The following is a 6,543-nucleotide window of genomic DNA, read 5'->3' as shown; positions in this document are numbered from 1 at the left end:
CCGCCCGCCCCTCACTCTCTGCCCCCGGCCCCCAGGGCCATTGTCGTGGGCAACAAGGCCCCCCCCCGGCCCCGGCCGCCCGGGGCAGGGCGCCCTGCCAAACCCGCTCCGAACGCCGGGCCCCCGCGCTCTTGGCCGGAGGGCCAGGAGGGGGTACTGGTGCTGCGCCCTGTTCAGCGCACGCCTGGCTTCGCAACGCTGCCCCCCGCCCGCCCCTCACTCTCTGCCCCCGGCCCCCAGGGCCGTTGCCGTGGGCAACAAGGCCCCCCCCGGCCCCGGCCGCCCGGGCCCGGGCGCCCTGCCAACCCGCCCGAACGCCGGGCCCCCGCGCCCGGGGCCGGAGGGCCAGGAGGGGGTACTGGTGCTGCGCCTGTTCAGCGCACGCCTGGCTTCGCAACGCTGCCCCCCGCCCGCCCCTCACTCTCTGCCCCCGGCCCCCAGGGCCGTTGCCGTGGGCAACAAGGCCCCCCCCGGCCCCGGCCGCCCGGGCCCGGGCGCCCTGCCAACCCGCCCGAACGCCGGGCCCCCGCGCCCGGGGCCGGAGGGCCAGGAGGGGGTACTGGTGCTGCGCCTGTTCAGCGCACGCCTGGCTTCGCAACGCTGCCCCCCGCCCGCCCCTCACTCTCTGCCCCCGGCCCCCAGGGCCGTTGCCGTGGGCAACAAGGCCCCCCCCGGCCCCGGCCGCCCGGGCCCGGGCGCCCTGCCAACCCGCCCGAACGCCGGGCCCCCGCGCCCGGGGCCGGAGGGCCAGGAGGGGGTACTGGTGCTGCGCCTGTTCAGCGCACGCCTGGCTTCGCAACGCTGCCCCCCGCCCGCCCCTCACTCTCTGCCCCCGGCCCCCAGGGCCGTTGCCGTGGGCAACAAGGCCCCCCCCGGCCCCGGCCGCCCGGGCCCGGGCGCCCTGCCAACCCGCCCGAACGCCGGGCCCCCGCGCCCGGGGCCGGAGGGCCAGGAGGGGGTACTGGTGCTGCGCCTGTTCAGCGCACGCCTGGCTTCGCAACGCTGCCCCCCGCCCGCCCCTCACTCTCTGCCCCCGGCCCCCAGGGCCGTTGCCGTGGGCAACAAGGCCCCCCCCGGCCCCGGCCGCCCGGGCCCGGGCGCCCTGCCAACCCGCCCGAACGCCGGGCCCCCGCGCCCGGGGCCGGAGGGCCAGGAGGGGGTACTGGTGCTGCGCCTGTTCAGCGCACGCCTGGCTTCGCAACGCTGCCCCCCGCCCGCCCCTCACTCTCTGCCCCCGGCCCCCAGGGCCGTTGCCGTGGGCAACAAGGCCCCCCCCGGCCCCGGCCGCCCGGGCCCGGGCGCCCTGCCAACCCGCCCGAACGCCGGGCCCCCGCGCCCGGGGCCGGAGGGCCAGGAGGGGGTACTGGTGCTGCGCCTGTTCAGCGCACGCCTGGCTTCGCAACGCTGCCCCCCGCCCGCCCCTCACTCTCTGCCCCCGGCCCCCAGGGCCGTTGCCGTGGGCAACAAGGCCCCCCCCGGCCCCGGCCGCCCGGGCCCGGGCGCCCTGCCAACCCGCCCGAACGCCGGGCCCCCGCGCCCGGGGCCGGAGGGCCAGGAGGGGGTACTGGTGCTGCGCCTGTTCAGCGCACGCCTGGCTTCGCAACGCTGCCCCCCGCCCGCCCCTCACTCTCTGCCCCCGGCCCCCAGGGCCGTTGCCGTGGGCAACAAGGCCCCCCCCGGCCCCGGCCGCCCGGGCCCGGGCGCCCTGCCAACCCGCCCGAACGCCGGGCCCCCGCGCCCGGGGCCGGAGGGCCAGGAGGGGGTACTGGTGCTGCGCCTGTTCAGCGCACGCCTGGCTTCGCAACGCTGCCCCCCGCCCGCCCCTCACTCTCTGCCCCCGGCCCCCAGGGCCGTTGCCGTGGGCAACAAGGCCCCCCCCGGCCCCGGCCGCCCGGGCCCGGGCGCCCTGCCAACCCGCCCGAACGCCGGGCCCCCGCGCCCGGGGCCGGAGGGCCAGGAGGGGGTACTGGTGCTGCGCCTGTTCAGCGCACGCCTGGCTTCGCAACGCTGCCCCCCGCCCGCCCCTCACTCTCTGCCCCCGGCCCCCAGGGCCGTTGCCGTGGGCAACAAGGCCCCCCCCGGCCCCGGCCGCCCGGGCCCGGGCGCCCTGCCAACCCGCCCGAACGCCGGGCCCCCGCGCCCGGGGCCGGAGGGCCAGGAGGGGGTACTGGTGCTGCGCCTGTTCAGCGCACGCCTGGCTTCGCAACGCTGCCCCCCGCCCGCCCCTCACTCTCTGCCCCCGGCCCCCAGGGCCGTTGCCGTGGGCAACAAGGCCCCCCCCGGCCCCGGCCGCCCGGGCCCGGGCGCCCTGCCAACCCGCCCGAACGCCGGGCCCCCGCGCCCGGGGCCGGAGGGCCAGGAGGGGGTACTGGTGCTGCGCCTGTTCAGCGCACGCCTGGCTTCGCAACGCTGCCCCCCGCCCGCCCCTCACTCTCTGCCCCCGGCCCCCAGGGCCGTTGCCGTGGGCAACAAGGCCCCCCCCGGCCCCGGCCGCCCGGGCCCGGGCGCCCTGCCAACCCGCCCGAACGCCGGGCCCCCGCGCCCGGGGCCGGAGGGCCAGGAGGGGGTACTGGTGCTGCGCCTGTTCAGCGCACGCCTGGCTTCGCAACGCTGCCCCCCGCCCGCCCCTCACTCTCTGCCCCCGGCCCCCAGGGCCGTTGCCGTGGGCAACAAGGCCCCCCCCGGCCCCGGCCGCCCGGGCCCGGGCGCCCTGCCAACCCGCCCGAACGCCGGGCCCCCGCGCCCGGGGCCGGAGGGCCAGGAGGGGGTACTGGTGCTGCGCCTGTTCAGCGCACGCCTGGCTTCGCAACGCTGCCCCCCGCCCGCCCCTCACTCTCTGCCCCCGGCCCCCAGGGCCGTTGCCGTGGGCAACAAGGCCCCCCCCGGCCCCGGCCGCCCGGGCCCGGGCGCCCTGCCAACCCGCCCGAACGCCGGGCCCCCGCGCCCGGGGCCGGAGGGCCAGGAGGGGGTACTGGTGCTGCGCCTGTTCAGCGCACGCCTGGCTTCGCAACGCTGCCCCCCGCCCGCCCCTCACTCTCTGCCCCCGGCCCCCAGGGCCGTTGCCGTGGGCAACAAGGCCCCCCCCGGCCCCGGCCGCCCGGGCCCGGGCGCCCTGCCAACCCGCCCGAACGCCGGGCCCCCGCGCCCGGGGCCGGAGGGCCAGGAGGGGGTACTGGTGCTGCGCCTGTTCAGCGCACGCCTGGCTTCGCAACGCTGCCCCCCGCCCGCCCCTCACTCTCTGCCCCCGGCCCCCAGGGCCGTTGCCGTGGGCAACAAGGCCCCCCCCGGCCCCGGCCGCCCGGGCCCGGGCGCCCTGCCAACCCGCCCGAACGCCGGGCCCCCGCGCCCGGGGCCGGAGGGCCAGGAGGGGGTACTGGTGCTGCGCCTGTTCAGCGCACGCCTGGCTTCGCAACGCTGCCCCCCGCCCGCCCCTCACTCTCTGCCCCCGGCCCCCAGGGCCGTTGCCGTGGGCAACAAGGCCCCCCCCGGCCCCGGCCGCCCGGGCCCGGGCGCCCTGCCAACCCGCCCGAACGCCGGGCCCCCGCGCCCGGGGCCGGAGGGCCAGGAGGGGGTACTGGTGCTGCGCCTGTTCAGCGCACGCCTGGCTTCGCAACGCTGCCCCCCGCCCGCCCCTCACTCTCTGCCCCCGGCCCCCAGGGCCGTTGCCGTGGGCAACAAGGCCCCCCCCGGCCCCGGCCGCCCGGGCCCGGGCGCCCTGCCAACCCGCCCGAACGCCGGGCCCCCGCGCCCGGGGCCGGAGGGCCAGGAGGGGGTACTGGTGCTGCGCCTGTTCAGCGCACGCCTGGCTTCGCAACGCTGCCCCCCGCCCGCCCCTCACTCTCTGCCCCCGGCCCCCAGGGCCGTTGCCGTGGGCAACAAGGCCCCCCCCGGCCCCGGCCGCCCGGGCCCGGGCGCCCTGCCAACCCGCCCGAACGCCGGGCCCCCGCGCCCGGGGCCGGAGGGCCAGGAGGGGGTACTGGTGCTGCGCCTGTTCAGCGCACGCCTGGCTTCGCAACGCTGCCCCCCGCCCGCCCCTCACTCTCTGCCCCCGGCCCCCAAGGCCGTTGCCGTGGGCAACAAGGCCCCCCCCGGCCCCGGCCGCCCGGGCCCGGGCGCCCTGCCAACCCGCCCGAACGCCGGGCCCCCGCGCCCGGGGCCGGAGGGCCAGGAGGGGGTACTGGTGCTGCGCCTGTTCAGCGCACGCCTGGCTTCGCAACGCTGCCCCCCGCCCGCCCCTCACTCTCTGCCCCCGGCCCCCAGGGCCGTTGCCGTGGGCAACAAGGCCCCCCCCGGCCCCGGCCGCCCGGGCCCGGGCGCCCTGCCAACCCGCCCGAACGCCGGGCCCCCGCGCCCGGGGCCGGAGGGCCAGGAGGGGGTACTGGTGCTGCGCCTGTTCAGCGCACGCCTGGCTTCGCAACGCTGCCCCCCGCCCGCCCCTCACTCTCTGCCCCCGGCCCCCAGGGCCGTTGCCGTGGGCAACAAGGCCCCCCCCGGCCCCGGCCGCCCGGGCCCGGGCGCCCTGCCAACCCGCCCGAACGCCGGGCCCCCGCGCCCGGGGCCGGAGGGCCAGGAGGGGGTACTGGTGCTGCGCCTGTTCAGCGCACGCCTGGCTTCGCAACGCTGCCCCCCGCCCGCCCCACACTCTCTGCCCCCGGCCCCCAGGGCCGTTGCCGTGGGCAACAAGGCCCCCCCCGGCCCCGGCCGCCCGGGCCAGGGCGCCCTGCCAACCCGCCCGAACGCCGGGCCCCCGCGCCCGGGGCCGGAGGGCCAGGAGGGGGTACTGGTGCTGCGCCTGTTCAGCGCACGCCTGGCTTCGCAACGCTGCCCCCCGCCCGCCCCTCACTCTCTGCCCCCGGCCCCCAGGGCCGTTGCCGTGGGCAACAAGGCCCCCCCCGGCCCCGGCCGCCCGGGCCCGGGCGCCCTGCCAACCCGCCCGAACGCCGGGCCCCCGCGCCCGGGGCCGGAGGGCCAGGAGGGGGTACTGGTGCTGCGCCTGTTCAGCGCACGCCTGGCTTCGCAACGCTGCCCCCCGCCCGCCCCTCACTCTCTGCCCCCGGCCCCCAGGGCCGTTGCCGTGGGCAACAAGGCCCCCCCCGGCCCCGGCCGCCCGGGCCCGGGCGCCCTGCCAACCCGCCCGAACGCCGGGCCCCCGCGCCCGGGGCCGGAGGGCCAGGAGGGGGTACTGGTGCTGCGCCTGTTCAGCGCACGCCTGGCTTCGCAACGCTGCCCCCCGCCCGCCCCTCACTCTCTGCCCCCGGCCCCCAGGGCCGTTGCCGTGGGCAACAAGGCCCCCCCCGGCCCCGGCCGCCCGGGCCCGGGCGCCCTGCCAACCCGCCCGAACGCCGGGCCCCCGCGCCCGGGGCCGGAGGGCCAGGAGGGGGTACTGGTGCTGCGCCTGTTCAGCGCACGCCTGGCTTCGCAACGCTGCCCCCCGCCCGCCCCTCACTCTCTGCCCCCGGCCCCCAGGGCCGTTGCCGTGGGCAACAAGGCCCCCCCCGGCCCCGGCCGCCCGGGCCCGGGCGCCCTGCCAACCCGCCCGAACGCCGGGCCCCCGCGCCCGGGGCCGGAGGGCCAGGAGGGGGTACTGGTGCTGCGCCTGTTCAGCGCACGCCTGGCTTCGCAACGCTGCCCCCCGCCCGCCCCTCACTCTCTGCCCCCGGCCCCCAGGGCCGTTGCCGTGGGCAACAAGGCCCCCCCCGGCCCCGGCCGCCCGGGCCCGGGCGCCCTGCCCACCCGCCCGAACGCCGGGCCCCCGCGCCCGGGGCCGGAGGGCCAGGAGGGGGTACTGGTGCTGCGCCTGTTCAGCGCACGCCTGGCTTCGCAACGCTGCCCCCCGCCCGCCCCTCACTCTCTGCCCCCGGCCCCCAGGGCCGTTGCCGTGGGCAACAAGGCCCCCCCCGGCCCCGGCCGCCCGGGCCCGGGCGCCCTGCCAACCCGCCCGAACGCCGGGCCCCCGCGCCCGGGGCCGGAGGGCCAGGAGGGGGTACTGGTGCTGCGCCTGTTCAGCGCACGCCTGGCTTCGCAACGCTGCCCCCCGCCCGCCCCTCACTCTCTGCCCCCGGCCCCCAGGGCCGTTGCCGTGGGCAACAAGGCCCCCCCCGGCCCCGGCCGCCCGGGCCCGGGCGCCCTGCCAACCCGCCCGAACGCCGGGCCCCCGCGCCCGGGGCCGGAGGGCCAGGAGGGGGTACTGGTGCTGCGCCTGTTCAGCGCACGCCTGGCTTCGCAACGCTGCCCCCCGCCCGCCCCTCACTCTCTGCCCCCGGCCCCCAGGGCCGTTGCCGTGGGCAACAAGGCCCCCCCCGGCCCCGGCCGCCCGGGCCCGGGCGCCCTGCCAACCCGCCCGAACGCCGGGCCCCCGCGCCCGGGGCCGGAGGGCCAGGAGGGGGTACTGGTGCTGCGCCTGTTCAGCGCACGCCTGGCTTCGCAACGCTGCCCCCCGCCCGCCCCTCACTCTCTGCCCCCGGCCCCCAGGGCCGTTGCCGTGGGCAACAAGGCCCCCCCCGGCCCCGGCCGCCCGGGCCCGGGCGCCCTGCCAACCCGCCC

Source organism: Melopsittacus undulatus, chromosome 21, assembly GCF_012275295.1.
Source record: "Melopsittacus undulatus isolate bMelUnd1 chromosome 21, bMelUnd1.mat.Z, whole genome shotgun sequence".
Taxonomy (NCBI): Eukaryota; Metazoa; Chordata; class Aves; order Psittaciformes; family Psittaculidae; genus Melopsittacus; species Melopsittacus undulatus.
Note: the sequence above shows the minus strand (reverse complement) of the source record.